The 20,950-nt window shown below is 46.7% G+C and overlaps 1 protein-coding gene across 1 annotated transcript in view; it reads left to right on the forward strand.

Moving 5' to 3' along the window:
* The window catches only part of dgkb (diacylglycerol kinase, beta), a 1,237,676-nt gene that overhangs the window by 264,291 nt on the left and 952,435 nt on the right, over nucleotides 1-20,950 (forward strand).

Genomic DNA, 20,950 nt, shown 5'->3' on the forward strand with positions numbered 1-20,950 from the left:
TCTATGTCAAGAGCATAACAGAACAACAAGCACTCCATTTAGCGGATGCTCCCAGCTCTGTGCACACATGTGTGTAGCTTCCAATCATTTTGAAATGCCAGTCTGGATCCAAAGAGTTGCCAGACAACTGGAGGGGGAATGCAAAAAGCATGGATTTCCTTACCTCTGAAAACCACAAATCCATCTTGGGGGAGACTATCTTCAGCCCGGCTGCACCAGAAATGCTGCAACATCCCAAAATCCGAAAGCTGCTCATCTACCAAATCAACTGACAGCTGAGTTCACTGCTTTAAAAGCAAACTTTGCAACCTTGAAATTGCTAACTGGCTGCATTAATTAATGCTGCCAGATAGTCGGATGCTCATTGAATTTCTTGCTGTGCTTCAGTACTGTATTTGTTATGGTGTCACTTGGTAAATTAGAAGATAAATAACCCTCTCCATTATGGCACTGTTGCTGCTGTGTTTCATCAAGCTGTTTAATTTCTGATTCCACAAGCATTAAAAGAGGTATGTGCTGCACGGTTGGACTAAAAGACCAGCTGGATGGGAATAGAGGGATACGGACCCAGGAAGTGTAGAAGATTTTAGTTCGATGGGCACCATGGTCGGCGCAGGCTTGGAGGGGCAAAGGGCCTGCTCCTGTGCTGTACTTTTGTTTGTTCTTTGTTCTTTGATACACATTCATCTGTCCTGAACAGCATTATTTCCAGCTCCTCCCTGCTTGTACACCTGGGGCTGCAACTCTGCTGTGGACGAGAATTTCAGATCTTACGAGACAATTGTGAAAATGGCCACTCATGGTGAAACTCAATCCCTTTTAAACAATGATAGAAGTAGTAGATCTGGAATTGGTAGTGATTATTATCTTCTAATGTGGGTGTTTGTTGCTATGTTACCTAGAGCATGCATTCAAATTTGTGGATTGACGGTGAATGGTGGTGAAATTAAAGCACTGTTAGTACTTGCTGAGTGTTGCTGCAAAAAAGTGTTGATTCAGTAAACAGTCATCATTCCTCACAGTCCATCTTAATTGTTCTCTTCGAATTAGTTACAATGAACATACATTGACTGCTATTTAGAAGAATTGAATAACCAATTCCATACATCTGGGGACGGGATTCTCCTTTCCGGGCACGAAGTCCCCATGCCGGCGGGAAAACCCCGGCGTCAACAGCCCCCGAAAGTGCGGAATTCTCCACACATCCGGGGGCTAGGTGGACGCTGGAGGGGTTGGCGCCGCTCCACCTGACGCTGAAGGCAATGCGTGAGTTCGCACATGCGCCGAAGGGCCGGCGCAATCTCGCGCATGGGCGGAACCACCGGCGTGGTACCGCGCATGCACTGACTGGCCAGAGTATTTTGGTGCTTGTGCGGGAGGTTCTCTTTCCCGCGCCGGCCATGGCTGAGCCCTACAAGGGCCGGCACGGAAGGAAGGAGTGCCCCCACGGCACAGGCACACCCGCAGATCGGTGGGCCCCGATCGCAGGTCAGGCCACCATGGGGCCCCCCCGGGGTTGGATCCCCCCGCCCCCCGCCCCCCGCCCCCCTGAAGACCGCCCCCGCCGACTTACCTGCCAGGTCGTGCCGTGTGGGACCATGCGTAACCCACGCCGGCGGGACTGGCCAAAAATAGACGGCCGCTCGGCCCATCGGGGCCCGGAGAATTGCTGGGGGGGGGCGCTGCCAACAGCCCCTAACCGGCGAGGCATGGATCCCGCCCCGCTAGAAAACCGGCGCCGGAGAATATGGCATCCGGCGTTGGGACGGCAGGATTTGCGCCGCCCCCCCCCCCCCCCCCCCCCCACCCCCCGGGATTCTCTGACCCGGCGGGGGGAATGGAGAATCCCGCTGCTGTTGTCCCTTGATTTCAATATAATTGACAGATTTTGTTCGGTCGTCATCGTGCCTAGAAAAAAGAGTGACATCCACTCAGGGTTGCCAGTTCCTGCCCACGGTTTCATGTCACTGACAGGCAGTTTCTCGACCCAAAGCTAAATCGCTGGCTTTTAAAGCAGACCAAGCAGGCCAGCAGCACGGTTCGATTCCCGTACCAGCCTCCCCGGACAGGCGCCGGAATGTGGCGACTAGGGGCTTTTCACAGTAACTTCATTGAAGCCTACTCGTGACAATAAGCGATTTTCATTTCATTTCATTTCATTTCAAAGACCTATGGGGACATGGGGCAGGATATCCTTACGAGGTAATGGAATTTGGAGTGCAGAATTTGCTTCTTTTTCTTTCTTTCTATGTCACCGCTCTGCTTCTTCATTCAGACATTATGACTCAAAGTGTGATGCAGCTTAATTTTTGTTTGAGCGGCAGATTCCATACATGGTGTAATTAGATGGTAGGGCTGAATATTTTGTCTGCAAAATACTTATGTAGCCCATTTTGCTATGCTGAAGGTACTGAGCTGTTTCGCAGAATAACAATTTGGAATGTTCCTGAATCAGGAAAGAAGAAATTAGGCAATGGGGAGGAAGTTTTGGCAGAATAGATGGGTTTTGAGGAGATTTTTGAAACAAAAGGAGATGGAAAGGTGCAAGGAATTACGATGAGAGTTTCTGAAAGCAGGACTGATGTGATTGAAAGGTCAGTCACTCATAGTGAGGTGATTGAAAGGTCGGTCACTCATAGTGAAGTGAAGGTCGGGATGAATGTCATACGTTTGCGTTGATTAAGTCCAGGGGCGGCACAGTGGCACAGTGGTTAGCACTGCTGCCTCACAGTGCCAGGGACCTGGGTTCGATTCCGACCTCCTGTGTGGAGTTTGCACTTTTTCCCTGTGACTGCGTGGGTTTCCTCTGGGTGCTCGGGTTTCCTCCCACAGTTCAAAGATGTGCAGGTTATGTGGATTGGCTATGCTGAATTGGCCCTAGGTGGTGTTGCGGGGATAGTGCGAGGTTTGGGCCTAGGTAGGGTGCTCTTTCAGACGGCCGGTGCAGACTCAATGGGCTGAATGATCTTCTTCTGCACCATAGAGATTCTATGATTCTACGATATGTGGTTCTGTACCTTTTTGAAACTCATCCAAGTATTCATAATGGGCTAAACAATAAAAAAAATCCTTGGGGAAACCTGAATAATGGAGTCCATTGAAACTTAAAAAAACACATGGCTCATGTTTTTTTTCTGAGCAACACCAGGTGGCATCTCAATCAATGCACTCCAGCATTGGGTGTCTGTTTTGTTTTTCCAATTCCAGAGTTGGTGGGCCTGATTCTATCTATCCTGTCCCATCTCCCTTGAGTGAAAATAAGGAAATTTCCCAACTCACTTCCCACTTTGATGCCAAAAAATCTGGCTGTTTGACAATAATGCAGCTTTACTAGCTGCAGAAAGATTTAATAATAAAAGTGGACTTACTACAGAGAATCAAGAAATAGTGAATAACCCCTGAAACTATGCGATGGTTATTTTATTTATTTTACATCTATTTTTATTAGTTATTCAATTTTTTTTAAATAATGCAACAAACCCTCAAAACTGGTGCAGTACAGCATCCATGCTTCTGCATCCATGAATATAGAAAAAGACAGTTGTTTCAGCTGAATCCTTCAACCCAGTGCCTCTGTTTATATGAGGAAAAGCAATGAATGGATAAGCTCACGGATGGGGAAGAGGATAAAGCCATGAAAAGATAAAAATGATGTACACTTTCATGCATAGCAAGTTCAAGATGGTGCTACATAACTTATGGAAAATGTTGGAGAAGCAAGTCGGACATTACAAAACATATTTTAGATAGGGGTCTTTTCGGAATGTATTTGATTTAGAATGGAGCATGCAAGTGAGGAACTGCGTTGGGATAGATTCCAGGATGCCAGGCTGGCAGTTCCATGATGCCCGGGTGCTGGGGGAGTGCAAGGGTACTACTCTAGCCTGCCCCTGACCACCCGGTGGTCTCCAATAACCCCCCCAGGGTCCAGGGGTTCGGTAAACGTGGACCAGTAATAAGCCATACCCTGACGAATACTCAACATTCAATTGTTTAAATGAACCATTCGGCTCATTTAAATACTCAGATCTGTTTCTCGCCCAGCGATTCACCCGTTACACCTGGATCTACGCCGGGCTCCACGGGGTTGCTGAATTACACCCTTTGAATATTTTAAGGCAGAGCTAGATAGATTCTAGATTGACAACGGTATGAAAGGTTATCAGGGCTAGGCAGGAATGTGGGGTTGAGGTTCCAATCGGATCAGAGCCATGGGGCGCGATTCTCTGACCCCCACGCCGGGTGGGAGAATAGCAGGAGGGCCTCCCGACATTTTTCATGCCCTCCCGCTATTCTCCCCCCCCCCCCACACACCCGACCCACGCCACGAATTGCCGCTCCCCGTTTTTTACGGCGAGCGGCAATTCTCCGAGGCCAAGCGGCCGGGCCTTTAGACAAATAGAAAATAGAAAATCGCTTATTGTCACGAGTAGGCTTCAAATGAAGTTTCTGTGAAAAACCCCTAGTCGCCACATTCCGGCGCCTGTCCGGGGAGGCTGGTACGGGCCGTTTCAACACGGCAGCAAACACACCTGCTCGCTGCCGTCGTGAAACGGGCGCCAGATGCCCATTTGGCGGCCGTGCCAAGGGGGGCATAGGCCCGCGATCGGTGCCCACAGATCGCGGGCCGTGCGTCCGTAACGGACGCACTCTTTTCCCTCCGCCGCCCCGCAAGATCAAGCCGCCACGTCTTGCCGGGCCGCGGAGGAGAAAGACAGCACCGTGGGTTCGCGTCGTCTGCATGCTGATGTCATCCGTGAAGCGCCGTTCGGGCGTCATTTCCGGCGGACGGGAACGACGGGGGCCCGCTCCTAGCCCCCCGGGTGGGGGTGAATTAGGTGCGGGGAGCGGGCCCCAAGGCCGTCGTGAACCTCGGCCGAGTTCACGACGGCCTCCACAATTTTGGCCACCAGCGGAGAATTCCGCCCATGATCTTAATGAATGGCAGAGCAGGCTCGAGGGGCTGAGTGGCCTGCATGTGCTCCTAATTTGTATGTTCCTATGTATGTTTGTATGACCTCAACCCAGACTAGAATGCTGTGCCCTTGCTACACTCAGTATTTCTTTCAAATGAAGTTCAATATAGAGGAATACTAAAACAGTTGATGAAGGGAGGCAGGGCTTGACATGAAGGCAGAAGTTATCATGGAATCTGGAGTCAATGCTCAGGACTTTCAGTGCCATGACAAACTGACTGTTGACAGTAAGAAGTTTAAAACAGCAGATTAAAATCCAACAGGTTTGTTTTGAATCGCTAGCTTTTGGAGCACAGCTCCTTCCTCATGTGAATGACCTGACTGTTGATCACTTTATCCCCACCCCTGGTGGACCTGTTCTGCTCGTGGGACAGGACATATACACAAACAGGAATGGTCAAATCTTGGATGTTGCCTAATTGACATACGAAGATATAAAATAGCAGCAGATGTTGGCCATTTGGCCTCTCAAGCCTGCTCCACCATTCAGTAAGATCATGGCTGACCTGTTAGTCTGTCGAGTTCCACATTCCGATCTACTCCTGCTAACCTTTGATTCCCTTACCGAGTAAGAATCTATCTATCTCTGCTTTAAAACAGTCAATGATCCCGCTTCTACCGCCTTCTCTGTTATATAAAGGCTAATTATAGAACATAGAACAGTACAGCACAGAACAGGCCCTTCGGCCCTCAATGTTGTGCCGAGCCATGATCACCCTACTCAAACCCACGTATCCACCCTATACCCGTAACCCAAAACAGTGTCCCCTAGTCCTGGATTCACCGACATCCTCCCAACACCCAGTTTGTCAAGTCCATTCAGGATCTTGTTTACTTAAATCAAGTCAGCTCTCACACTTTTAAACTCCAACGGCAACAAGCCCAGTCTGCTGAACCTATTCTCATAAGCCAATCACCTCATTCCAAGTATCAATCGAGTAAAACTCCTCTGAACTGCCTCCAATGCATTTACAATGCTTCCTTAAATTAGGGGAATAAAACTGCACACACTATTTGAGATGTGATCCCGCCTATGCCCTGTATAACTGGAGCATAACATCCTTACTTGTATGTTCACTTCCTCTCTTAATAAAGGATGGCTTTCCATTATCCTTCTTGATTATATGCTGTACCTGCATACTAATTTTTTGTGACTTATGCACGAAAACATCTGTGTACCTCAGAATTCTGCAGTCGTTCTCCGTTTAATAATACTTTGCATTTTTATTCTTCTTGCGAAAGGGAACATTTTCACATTATCCCACATTATACTCCATCTGCTAGATTTTTGCCCCACCCACTCAACCTATCTATTGTTATGCCTTCTTCGCAACATACTTTCCTACCTATCTTTGTGTTGTCTGTAAATGTAGCTACCGTGCCTTCACTCTCCTCATCTAAGTCATTTATATAAATTGTAAAATGTTGGGGCCCCAGCAAAGACTCCTGCGGGCCTCCATTCGCTACATCCTGTCAATCAGCAAAGGCTCATTTATGAATACTCACTGCTCGCCATCCAATTTTCTCTCTATGCTAATATGTTATCCCTGAACCATAAGCTTTTATTTTACACAATAACCCTTCATACGGCACCTTATCAAATGCCTTCCAGAAATCCATGCACTGTGGGTGGGATTTACTGGCCACCCTGCCGTGTGTTTTCTGGCGGGGGAGGAGGGGGGCGGCCCGCCAGAGGGATCTACCGGTCCTGCTGTTGTCAACGGAATTTCCCACCCATTGACACTACCCCTCATTATCGGGAAACCCGTGCACCAGCGTGGGACTGGAATTTCCCACCGGCATGAACAGCCAGTAAGTTCAGCCCAATGCATCCACACATTCCCCTTTATCTCTCGCGCATGTTACTGCATCAAACAACTCTGATAAATTGGTAAGACATAATTTCCCTTTCACAAAACTGTATTAAATCTTTCTGATTGCTTTGAGTTTTTCTGAGTTCCCAGTCTTTAATGATCGAATCTAACACCTTCCCCACAACAGACATCAAACTAAGTGGCCTATAGCTCCCTGTTTTCTGGTTGTTGCTTGACTAGTCTATGAATCTGGGACAGTAGACTGTAGCTTCTGCAAGGAGGGAAGTGCCCGAGATTTCTGCAATTGGCTTGGGTTTACCATTCGGAACCTCCCGTGACACCATAAATTCTACAGGAGGACAGCAGGAGTTCCTCATGGATGCACAATGGTATTTTTGCCATGAAATGGCCCATGTCCTACCATCCATGAGTGGGCAAGTAGGCAAGAAAAGAAAGGAGGCTATCTGTTGTGATCTTTAATGTTCATCTAGCCCTGCTTTTGCTTTATAGAATTCAGAATTAATGATCCTCGTTTGGAATCTGGTTTGTAATTTTGAAACAAAACTTGCTGCAGAATGATCACTGAAAGAAACAGGATTTCTTCCAGCGGGTCAGCTTGAATGACAAATTGGAGTCAACATTTGATTTAGCATTTTTTTAAAAATGTGCTCTTCCCGTATTTTGTTTCCTTCTAGCTGAAAGCAAGCCAGCTTTTCATGTGGGCCAGACTGTGTAGAATCAACAGAAAGGTGTTTACTCAGCTGCAGTTTTAGCAGAATTGGGAAGGGAGGATATGTTCCATCTTCATTAATCACACAGCATGCTGGCCATGCAAACAAGCTGACATAGGGATCTTGCTGTGATGTAAACTGGGATAGAGTAACTGCAAGTAGTTTCTTATTGTTTCATCCCTCGTTCTAATATCAATGGTGAAGTGGCACAGATCTGAAAATAGTGCCCTTAGAAACTGTGAGATTGGATAGGTCAGTAAGGAGGATGTTACTGGTTCTCGAGACATTGTCTTCCTCCTGTACAGGGCAGGAGCTGATTGATTTTGCAGAGACAGTTTAGAGCATTTTAAAGAATTATCTCATATAAAGCCCTATCAGACCCTCATCTCTTCCAATATTTATGTGGTGACTCCAGTGCTTTAAGTCAGAGTTTCCTTTGTGGGCACAACCCAAAGGTTTGACCTGCAAAATATGCTCAATTAATGCCCATTTTGTCAATGTCAAGTTCAGCCATATATTCTCCAAATCTAATTAAGCATCCAAACTTAAAATGGGTGTGAATCAGCATCAATAATCAGGGGCCAATGAAAGTTAGCAACATGCAATGGGAGAAGATTTTCAATTTTTAAAATGGTTACATGGTTACAGACTTGCACCAAACAAAATTCACCCAAAGAACCAGAAAACATAGGTCATCTCTAAGACAAAATGAAGGAACATTCAAAAACTTGCAGTGAAACTCCAGAAGAATTACTTTCCTTTCTTCTGCACCTAAAAACCTAAGCAATAAGCAATTGTTGGAAGATGCACAATTGGAAATACCTCATATTTGAGGACGAGAATTGTGGTCAGTGTTGTGAGCAGGGATTCTTTTGGACAGGTTTGATGTACAGCGAAAACAGATTGAGGAGATTTGAGTACACAATAATTACATGTGTAACTCCCTTATGTCTGTAAGGGTCTCCAGACTTCTGTATCTTCAGCCTGATGGAAGAGTCTGGAAGAAGGCAAAGCCTGGGTGTGACAATGCTGTCTGCCTACCTGAGGCAGTGGAAGGTGTAGACAGAATCAATGGGAGGGTGGCAAGCTTGTGTAATGCATTGGGCTGAGTTCACCACACTGTAGTTTCTTACGATCTTGGGCCAAGCCGTTGCCATACCAAGCTGTGATGCAGCCGGATAGGATGCTGTCTGTGGCACATCTGCAGAAGTTTGTGACAGTCGATGCAGACATTCCAAGTTTCTTTAGCTTCCATAGGAAGCAGAGATGTTGTTGGGTTTTCTTGACTGTTGCATCAATGTGAGTGGACCAGGACTCACCAGAACCTGTGTGTTACAGTGTGCATTCACACTCTGGAGGTAGTGATATCTCTCCAAAATACAGCAACAGCAAATACATTGCTGTTCCTGCCATGACAAAATCTGACCCTGAGAGCTAGTCCTTTAATGTGCTGTTCGTCCAGATTGACCCATAAATTTTAAAGCAACAAATGAAATTGTGAAACAACAGAATAATTGCATTCAGAAAAAAAATAGCAAATTTACTCACATTTCATTGCTTTATTGCAGCATCAAAATACTAATAATAAATAAAAATGTAATGCCTCCTACGTCTCTGTGGTTGTAGTTTGTCGATGTGAACGTGGTTCTTCATGGAAAGTTGCGAGAGAGTAGTCCAATAATTTTTCTACCAAAAGGAACCCTTTCCTCTCACGTCTTTAGACTGATATTCAGGTTAAACAGTTAATGCATGAGCAATGTTAACGGCGCAAGAGAAACAGTATTTGAAGCAGACAGTTTTGTTCCTCTTAGGGACATTTATTTCTTCCTCACTTACATACTGGGGATTCAGGCCAGAGTAAAGATTTGACAGTGTGGTATTAAATATTAATGGATGGCAAATTCTATGCGGCCTCCTGACTTTGCTCAAAGTCTTAATGATCACTGCTAACAAGCAACATTTCCACACTGGGAGCACAGATATATTTACCTTATGGCACCCAGTTTCACTGTAAAGTTTAGGTGTAAGTGAAACATCCATGTCCCTGATGAGGCTTATTGTCGAGTGACAATAAGCAAATGTAAAACAGGACAAAGATGAATGTATCAGTACCTCAGCCTGAAATCTACATTTTGGGGGAAATGTTGGCTGATGGAGATAATGTAGACCATTCAGGGATGATGTATCATTGCCAACCCATATGATTTCCAACCCTTAGTATCAAATACTGCACTATCAGTTCTTCTAATCTGTACTGAATTTTTAGCACATATTTGAGGAAGAAATAAATGTCCCACAGTGGAACAAAACTGCTCCAGTACAACATTAGCATCGATCCAACAATGTGAAAATTGTCCATGTGTGTCCTGTCTACAAAAAGCAGGACAAATCCAATCTGGCCAATTACTGACCCGTGAACCTACTCTCGATCAGCAACACAATGATGGAAAGTATCTTCGCCAATGCACTATGAAAAGTTCAGGCAATTACCATTTCCAGCAAGAGAGCATCTAAACACTTCCCCTTGATGTTTAATGGTATTGCCATTCTTGAATGTAGACTGTCAACATTTTGTGGATCAGGAGCTTACCTGGATTAGCCACCCAAATCCTGTATCAACAAGGGCAGCTCAGAGGCTGGGAATGCTGCGATGAGTGAACCACCTCCTGGCTCTCCAAAGCCTTTCCACCATCCTCAAGTTAGGAATGTGATGGATTTCCTAGATGATGACAGTTACAATAACACTCAAGGTGCTCATTATTATACATAATCACAGAATCCTTACAGTGCACAAGAAGGCCATTCAGCCCATCAAGTCTGCATCAACCCTTTGAAAGAGCACCCTGCCTAACACCACATAACCTTTAGACCCTAAGGGGAAATTTAGCATGGCCAATCCACCTAATCTGCACATTTTTGGACAGTGGGAGCACCTGGGCGAAACCCACGCAGAAACGGGGAGAAAGTGCAAACTTCACATAGTCATCCAAGTTTAGAATTAAACCCGAGTCCCTGTCACTGTGAGGCAGTGATAACCACTGTGTCACCGTGCTACCTCAATATAAGATAAAGCAAGCCATTTGGCACCCTATCTACCACCTGAGACATTCACTTCCTCCGGCACTGGTACTCCATTTCTGCAATGTGCCCCATCCACAAGATGCACAGCAGCAACTTGCGAAGGCTTCTTCAACAGTACCTCCTAGACCCAGGACCTCTGCTGCCTAGAAGCACAACCTGTAAGTTCATCTCTAAGCCACACATCACCCTGAATTAGAAATATATCACCATTCCTTCATTGTTGTTGGGCCAAACATTTGGGCCTGCATTTTTATCATTTATCATGCAGTTTGTTAAATGGAACTTGAAAATATTTCTGGACACATTATTTATTTCTCACTTGACTTCCTTTGACCACACAAGGTTGCTTATCCAATGCCTTAATTCTGGAGGAATGCAAATGCTGGCGCCTCCTGGTTATGTTTCCAATTCCAACACAAAAGGCTGTATTTTTAGACCTGTTCACAAAGGGGAAGTCAGCAGCAGGTCGGGGATACTAAAAGCATGGAGAGCGAGTTGCCCTATGGCTCTTTACGCTGTTTCCCTACTGATCTGAAGGTTAACAGGTGAGAAACAGATCAAAGTCAAGAAACGCCAGGGTAGCAGAGATTATCTTCAAAGTCTTGGAAATGACCTGCAATGCTGTGAAAGCAACATAAGAAGATGCCGTGTGAGCACAAATTCTCTCATTACTTCACCTTCAGTGGCTCAATGATGAATTTACCGCCAGATGTGACACGAACTACGATACATTAGAGGGATCCTAACTTTGATCCCCACTCGCTGTCAGGGAGGCAATGCTTTCATCACGTTATGGGTAGAATATTCGACAATTGCTTGCATCTTGATATTATTTTCTCAAATAAATTTATTTGCGTTCTTTATGCCGATGTGTTGTGAAGCTGGCAAATGTTCCGCTCTTGCGGCTCTAGCAGTGCCAGCTGGAAAACACGGCTGTGCAAACCAAGTCTGAAATACCATGAGCTACAAATGTTGGGACTCACCTCAACAATGCCTAGGATTGCCTCCAGAGATCGGGTTGGAGGCTGCCCACAACGCTGGACCTAGGAACACCACAGTAGTGCATTTTGTATCATCTGCAGGATGGGTGACACTGTGGCACAATGGTTAGCGCTGCTGTCACACAACGCCAGGTACCCGGGTTCAATTATGGCCTCAGGTGACTGTGTGGAGTTTGCACTTTCTCCCCCATCATGCGGGGGATTTCCTCCAGGTGCTCTGGATTCCTACCACAGCCCAAAGATGTGTAGGTTAGGGGGATTGGCCATGATCAATTGCCCCTTAGTGTCCAAAAGGTTAGGTGGGGTTACTGGGTTATAGGGAAAGGGTGAGCCTGACCCAAGGTAGGGTGCTCTTTCAGAGGGTCGGTGTAGACCTGATGGGTTGAATGGCCTCTTTCTGCACTGTAGGGATTCTATGATTATATGACTTTCCAGATTCAGTGTGCTGGAGGTGGCCCATCCACCAGCCTCCGAATGTTCCTGGATATCCAATTTATTTCTTCGGAGGCCCGATGTCTGGTCTCAGAGTGCTTCTGGAGATCCATTTTCATTTTATGGGGGTGCAGCTTCCTTCTTCTTTGTGGGGCAGCATGGTAGCACAAGTGGCTAGCACTGTGGCTTCACAGCGCCAGGGTCGCAGGTACGATTCACTGCTGGGTCACTATCTGTGCGGAGTCTGCACGTTCTCCTCGTGTCTGCGTGGGTTTTCTCTGGGTGCCCCAGTTTCCTCCCATAGTCCAAAGTCATGCAGGTTAGGTGGACTGGCCATGATAAATTGGCCTTAGAAACCAAAAGTTAGGAGGGGTTATTGGGTTAAGGGGATAGGGCTTAAGTGGGTCGGTACAGACTCGATGGGCCAAATGGCCTCCTTCTGCACTGTCTGTTCCATGTTCGAATAGTGGGTCAGTGATGTTGGGTTCTTTTTCAATATGGCAAACGTCTTCAAGCCCAGCCCACCACGGATTACGGTGCAAAAAATCCGGTTACATCATTAATGAGACCGACCTCCACTAAACATAGAACATAGAACATAGAACAGTACAGCACAGAACAGGCCCTTCGGCCCTCGATGTTGTGCCGAGCAATGATCACCCTACTCAAACCCACGTATCCACCCTATACCCGTAACCCAACAACCCCCCCTTAACCTTACTTTTTAGGACACTACGGGCAATTTAGCATGGCCAATCCACCTAACCCGCACATGGAAACAATCCATGTTTCCACCCCTGCCATGGGACTTAGTCGCAGATGGGAAAATTGATTGATTGATTGATTGATTAATATTTATTGTCACATGTACTGAATAACAGTGAAAAGTACCTTTTCTGCGGCCAAGGGAACGTACACAATACGTGCATAATAGACAAAAGAATAATCGACAGAGTACATTGACAATGGAACATCAACAAATAGTGATTGGTTACAGTGCGAAACAAGGGCCAAACAAGAGCAGCCTAGGGCACCGTGAATAGTGTTCTTACAGGGAACAGATCAGACCAATGCAGAGTCGTTGAGGAGTCTGGTAGCTGTGGGGCAGAAGCTGTTCCTTTGTCTGGGTGGGTGGGTCTTCAGACTTCTGTATTTTTTGTCTGATGGACAGGTCGGGAAGAGGGCAAAGCCTGCTTGTGAGGGGTCTCTGATAATGCTGTCTGCCTTCCTGAGGCAGCGGGTGGTGTATACAGAATCAATGTGAGGATGGCAAGCTTGTGTGATGCGTTGGGCTGAGTTCACCACACTCTGCAGTTTCTTGCGATCTTGGACCAGGCAGTTGCCGTGCCAAGCTGTAATGCAGCGGATGAAAAAAGAACAAATAACAAAGAAAAGTACAGCACAGGACCAGGCCCTTCAGCCCTCCAAGCATGCGCCGACCATGCTGCCCGATTAAACTACAATCTTCTCCACTTCCTGGGTCCGTATCCCTCCATTCCCATCCTATTCATGTATTTGTCAAGATGCCCCTTAAATGTCACTATCGTCCCTGCTTCCACTACCTCCTCCGACAGCGAGTTCCAGGCACCCACTGCCCTCTGTGTAAAAAACCTACCTCGTACATCTCCTCTAAACCTTGTCCCTCGCACCTTAAACCTATGCCCCCTAGTAATTGACCCCTGTACCCTGGGGAAAAGCCTCTGACTTTCCACTCTGTCTATGCCCCTCATAATTTTGTAGACCTCTATCAGGTCGCCCCTCAACCTCCGTCGTTCCAGTGAGAACAAATCGAGTTTATTCAACTGCTCCTCATATCTAATGCCCTCCATACCAGGCAACATTCTGGTAAATCTCTTCTGCGCCCTCTCTAAAACCTCCACATCCTTCTGGTAGTGTGGCGACCAGAATTGAACACTATACTCCAAGTGTGGCCGAACTAAGGTTCTATACAGCTTCAACATGACTTGCCAATTCTTATACTCAATGCCCCGGCCAATGAAGGCAAGCATGCCGTATGCCTTCTTGACTACCTTCTCCACCTGTGTTGCCCCTTTCAGTGACCTGTGGACCTGTACACCTAGATCGCTCTGACTTTCAATACTCTTGAGGGTTCTACCATACACTGTATATTCCCTACCTGCATTAGACCTTCCAAAATGCATTACCTCACATTTGTCCGGATTAAACTCCATCTACCATCTCTCCGCCCAAGTGGGTAATATTGTTATAATTCGCCTTTCCCCAATTTACCACATCCACCCCAGGACCACTCTTATCGTTGTCCACCAGCACTTTAAAACTTACTGAATTGTGGTCACTGTTTCCGAAATGCTCCCCTATTGAAACCTCTGCCACTTGGCCGGGCTCATTCCACAATACCAGGTCCAGTACAGCCCTTTCCCTAGTTGTACTGTCTACATATTGTTAGAAGAAGCTCTCCTGGATGCTCCTTCCAAACTCTGCCCCATCCAAGCCCTTAGCACTAAGTGAGTTACCGTCAATATTGGGGAAGTTGAAGTCTCCCATCACAATAACACTGTTGTTTTTACTCTTTTCCAAAATCTGTCTACCTATCTGCTCCTCTATCTACCGCTGGCTGTTGGGAGGCCTGTAGTAAACCCCCAACATTGTGACTGCACCCTTCTTATTCCTGATCTCTACCCAAATAGCCTCACCGCCCTCTGAGGTGTCCTCCCGTAGTACAGCTGTGATATTCTCCGTAACCAGTAGCGCAACTCCGCCACCCCTTTTACATCCCCCTCTATCCTGCCTGAAACATCTAAATCCTGGAACGTTTAGCTGCCAATCCTGTCCTTCCCTCAACCAGTTCTCTGTAATGGCAACAACATCATAGTTCCAAGTACTAATCCAAGCTCTAAGTTCATCTGCCTTACCTGTGATACTTGCATTAAAACATATGCACTTCAGGCCACCAGACCCGCTGCATTCAGCAACATCTCCCTGTCTGCTTTGCCTCAGAGCTATACTGGCCCTATTCCCTAGTTCTCCCTCAATGCTTTCACCTTCTGACCTATTGCTCCGGTCCCCACTCCCCTGCCATACATGGGATGCTCTCTATGGCCAATCTGCAGACGTTTGTGAGAGTCGATGCAGACATGCTGAATTTCTTTAGCTTCGTAGGAAGTAGAGACGTTATTGGGCTTTCTTGACCGTTGCATCAACCTGAGTGGACCAGGACAGACTGTTGGTGATTCTGCCTGAGGACCTTGTTTTCATTCGGGCTGACTTGATCATTCGCAAGCACTCCATGTCAGCGGTGAGTTTAGCTTGATCCATATCTAAAAATAGTCTTCATATCCTATGCACATTGCATTTTAAAATAGTTTTAATCGTGACTGTGTATGGAGATATAACACTTTGACTTTCCTATTAAGTAGTGAAATATGTTAGGCTTGCAATCATCCACAATATTTATTTGAAATAAGTGCAAGCATTGAATCTGGCCTTGTTGATTTTGGGACATTAATATTAAAACAATAGTATAGTTTTAAAATAAGAGAAGGATGAAGATTATTTCTCATACTTAGTTTATGATGTGGAGATGCCAGCATTGGACTGGGGTGAGCACAGTAAGAAGTCCTATGCCAGGTTAAAGTCCAACAGGTTTATTTCGAATCACTAGCTTTTGGAGCACTGCTCCTTCCTCAGGTGAATGACGAGGTAGGTTGCAGAAAGATATATGTAGACAAAGTCAATGATGCAAGACGATACTTTGAATGCGAGTCTTTACAGGTCATTAAGCTCAGGTTCAGACGGAGCACCTGGAGAGAGGGATAATGACAGTTAAAGAGGTGTGAATTGTCTCAAGCCAGGACAGTTGGTAGGATTTCGCAAGCCCAGGAACCTACCTCTTCATTACTATATTCTTACTATACTTAGTTTAGACTGACACTAAGTGGTGGAATGCAGTATTACAAGTTCGATCTGAAATTGGAGCAGTAATTTTTATAAGAATGTAGGGACTGGAATTGGTCATTCTTTCCTTCAAGTTCGCTCTGGATTCAATTAGATTATGGCTGATCTGTATCTCCAACCACATGCCATGGTTCCATAACTCTTAATACCTTTAGCTAGTAAAAACCTATCCCTTTAAATTACAATTATTAATTGAGTTGTGATGTTATGCTTTTTGTGGGAGAAAGTTGCACACTTCCAAAACCCTTTGACTGAATAAATGTTTCCTAACTTCTCTCCTAAATGACCTGGCTCTGATTTCAAACTTCTGTCCCATTGTCAAGGCTCTGCCAAAATTTTCAATCAAATCACCCCATAACCTTCTATATTCCATGGAATGCAAAAATAGCTTCCAGAATAACTTCTCATAATCTATCTCTTGGAGGGCTGGCAGCATTCTGCTGATCCTGTGCGGCACGCCAACCAAGTCCAATGTTTCCTTCCTAAACTATAGTGTCTCAAACACTGTAATCTCCAAATTTCGTCTAACAGGAGCTTGGAATAGAACTCACAGAAGTCCCTCTCCTTTCTATCAATGTTCTAAATAAATATCTTTATTCTTTATGATTATGCCTAACTGCTATATTTTAGTGATCTGTACCATGGACCCCTATTCTCTTTGGGCCTTCACGGTTCCTAACCTTTCACCATTTAACTGATACTCTGATATTTTGTGATCCAAAACGAATGGCCTCACAAATTACCTCTGTTGAAATCCATCTTCCAAAATATTCCTCATTCACTTCATCTAGCAATGTCTCTTGCAGTTTTATGTCACCAACTGCATTATTTCCTGTGCCATCAATCTTTTTGGAATTGACAGAATTAGATTTATGGCTGCCTATTATACTTTCTAGGTCATTAATAAGTATAGTGAATAGTTGAAGGCCCAGTACAGATGCTTCTGAAAGACCATGGGCGGGATTGTCTGTTGGCTGACACCAGAATTGTGAAACGCGATTGGGTGTAGAATCCGAAAGCCAAAATTGCAGTGGGCACTGATTTGATGGCAAATCACAATTGTCCATCACCTCGATAGTGGTGTCAATGCGTACTGAAACGCACGTACAGTAAGCACCGTTTGCATATCATTAGTGGGCCTGACCGATTCTCCTCTGATGGACCAAGTTTCACTTGAGCTTTTAAAAGTTGTGAAACCAGCATCGTGGCTGTTGAGGGAGGGTGAGGAGGTACGGAAAGTGTCCAACATCACCATAGTTTGCTGACAGTTGTGCTCCTGGCCGGTGGCTTCTGCCAGGGCTGGGGAGAGTAGTGGGGGGTGGCCAGGATGTAGACTGTGAGGTGGGGGTGGACGGCTGGGAACACTATTGCCGCAGCCAGCAAAGAAGCCATGCTGCTGCGCCTGCCGCTCACAGCCCATTGTGAACTTTGTTCCATGGTCGTATGGGTGACTCCCAAGCCACCTCCTCGGTGCCCTCTGGCCCCAGCCGACCCATCGGCTGTCTAGGCGCGCTCCAGCTCAAACAATGCCAACTTGTTGGCTGGGATGAGTGTGTGTATCATAGAATTTATCACAGAATTTACAATGCAGAAGGAGGCCATTCGGCCCATCGAGTCTGCACTGGCTCCTGGAAAGAGCACCCTACTCAAGGTCGACACCTCCACCCTATCCCCATAACCCAGTAACCCCACCCAACACTAAGGGCAATTTTGGACACGAAGGGCAATTTATCATGACCAATCCACCTAACCTGCACATCTTTGGACTGTGGGAGGAAACCGGAGCACCCGGAGCAAACCCACGCACACACGGGGAGGATGTGCAGACTCTGCACAGACTGACCCAAGCCGGGAATCGAACCTGGGACCCTGGAGCTGTGAAGCAATTGTGCTATCCACAATGCTACTGTGCTGCCCCTAACGACACCAAAAACTGTATATGCAGCTACAACTTGTCAGCCACTCGAGTGTCAATCACGGATTCGGCGAATCCCACGCAGTTTTCCATTGGAATCGATTGTGTCCACATGGACCACTGTTCGCCCCTTAACAGTAATGGAATTGGTCCAGGAGCGGCTCCAGTTTTGGTGTCGTTAAAGTCCATTAATTCTACGTTGGCGTCAACACTTAGTCTCAGAAATGGAGAATCCCACCCCATTAGTTACTGCCTTCCAATTTAAGTGAATACCTTTTACCTGCCTAAACAATATCCCAACCAGGTAATATATTATCTTTAATTTCATGAGCATTTGGGTGTGTTTCTCCGGCCTTGCTGCACTCTCGCTCAAGCAAAACGAGGCAGGTGAGTAGCGGGAGAGGCCATAAACGAGAGCTGTGCCAGGCGCCATACAGTGTGCGATGCAACCGGCCCGCCTCCATAGATTAAATTGGATCTCATCGTAGTGTGGCGAGAAACCAATTATCATCACTTCAGCCCCATTTCCATACAAGAGCAATCCCATATCCAATGGCTTCCTGTCATTCAGCAGCCTCACGCTGGCGCTGATCAGTACTCTTTTTGAAAACATGAACCTGGAGGAAGGGCTTCTGTGGAGAGCTGAGTAGCCATCTTTGTTCACAGGAAAAGAGCGGAAGAAGGTGACAGAGGCATCATATTAGATGTGCACGAAGGTGTTTATTCTGTTTGACAATTCCTCACCCTCCCGATGGTGGTGCCCTATTCCCCCCCCCCCCCCCCCCCCCCCCCCCCTCCCCCCCCAACCAACACCACCCACCCCCCGGAGCAGGGAATCGGTGGTAGTTTTGCGCCAGTTTTCTTGGCATAAAACACCACCGTTTTCACGCTGGTGTGGGGATTTAATCTCCCAAACGGAGAATCCAGCCCATGGTCTGACAGGAGCTGCAGCTATTTTCAATGAAATGATCAGGATGCAATAAGATTGTGATAACCTGCTTCAAGGAAAGAAATATTGTTAACAGATTGATTGATTGATTGATTTGATTTATTGTTACATGTGCTGAAGTACAGTGAAAAGTATTTTTCTGCGGACGAGGGAATGTACACAGTACGTACATAGTAGACAAAAAGAATAAACACAGAGAACATTGACAAATGGTACATCGACAAACAGTGATTGGTTACAGTGTGGAACAAGGGGCCAAACAAAGCAAATACATGAGCAAGAGCAGCGTCGCGAATAGAACAGACCAGTCGGGGGGGAGTCGTTGAGGAGTCTTGTAGATGTGGGGTAGAATCTGTTCCTATGTCTGGATGTGCGGGTCTTCAGACTTCTGTACCTTCTGCCTGATGGAAGGGTCTGGAAGAAGGCAAAGCCTGGGTGGGAGGGGTCTCTGATAATGCTGTCTGCCTTCCTGAGGCAGCTGGAGGTGTATACAGAATCAATGTGGGGGTGGAAATCTTGTGTGATGCGTTCTGCTGAGTTCACCAGACTCTGCAGTTCCTTGCAATCTTGGGCCGAGCAGTTGCCATACCAAGCTGTGATACAGCTAGATAGGATACTCTCTATTGCACACCTGTAGACGTTTGTGAGAGTTGATGAAGACATGCCAAATTTATTTAGCTTCCGTATGAAGTAGCAACGTTGTTGGGCTTTCTTGACTGTTGCATCAACGTGAGTGGACCAGGACAGACTGTTGGCGATTGTGACCCCCAGGAACTTAAAACTATCGACCATCTCAACTTCAGGGCCATTGATGCAGACAGGTCTGTGTGTTGTGCTACGCTTCCTGAAGTTAATGATCAGTTCCTTAGTCTTTCCAACATTTAGAGAGAGGTTATTTTCAGTACACCATGCAACCAAGTGATTTATCTCCCTCCTGTAGTCTGATTCCTCATTGTTTGAGATACGACCCACCACAGTCATATCATCTGCAAACTTATAGATTGAGTTGGAGTTAAATCTTGCCACACAGTCATGTGTGTATAGGGAGTACAGTAGAGGACTGAGCACACATCCTTGCGGGACCCCAGTGTTGAGGACTATTGTGGAGGAGGTGATGTTGCCTATCCTGACAGATTGCGGTCTGTTGGTGAGGACATCGAGGATCCAGCTGCACAGGGAGGGGGTCAAGTCCAAGGTTGTGGAGTTTGGTTCTTAGTCTTGTCGGGATAATGTGTTGAAGGTGCATTGTCAATGAACAGCAGTCTTATACAGGTATCCTTGTTGTCAAGGTGTTCGAGTGTTGATTGTAGAAACAGGGAGATAGCATCTGCTGTGGACCGGTTGTGGTGATAGGCAAACTGCAGTGGATGGAGACCGTCTGGGAAGCTGGCAGTGATCCGTCTCATGACTCGCCGCTCGAAGCATTTCATTATAACAGACATCAGTGACACCTTGATCTTCTTTGTAGGACAGATATACACATTCCTGGCCAGATGGTCACATTGGCCTAGCTGTAGTAAACTGGCAGATTTGAGTCCTAAGCAGTGTCATTGATAAACTCTTTGGTTCAATAAAAGGCAAAGTTAATGTGAAATAGAATCATAAACTTTTGGATCACTGCTATTGCATTTCTTCATCAAAAGATCAGGGGCGGAATTCTCCGATCCCCACAGGGTTGGGGAATCGCCCAGGGTCGGTGTAAATCCCGCCCCCGCCGTGGCCGGAATTCTCCGCCACCCAGGAATCACCGGGAATCACGCCCCACCAATCGGCGGGCCCCCCGTGGCGATTCTCCGGCCCGCGATGGGCCGAAGTCCCGCCGCTGACAGGCCAATCCCGGCAACGTGGTTTAAACCACCTCTGTGCCGGTGGGATTGGCGGCGTGAGTGGGCCCCCAGGGTCCTGGGGGGGGGGCACGGGTGGATCGGACCCTGGGGGGTGCCGCCACGGTGGCCTGGCCGCGATCGGGGCCCACCGATCGGCGGGCGGGCCAGTGCCGTGGGGCACTCTTTTTCTTCCGCCGCCGCCACGGCCTCCACCATGGTGGAGGCGGAAAAGAACCCCCTAATTGCGCATACGCCAATGGTGACGTCAGCGGCCGCTGATGCTCCGGCG

Source organism: Scyliorhinus canicula, chromosome 5 (genome assembly GCF_902713615.1).
Source record: "Scyliorhinus canicula chromosome 5, sScyCan1.1, whole genome shotgun sequence".
Classification (NCBI taxonomy): Eukaryota; Metazoa; Chordata; class Chondrichthyes; order Carcharhiniformes; family Scyliorhinidae; genus Scyliorhinus; species Scyliorhinus canicula.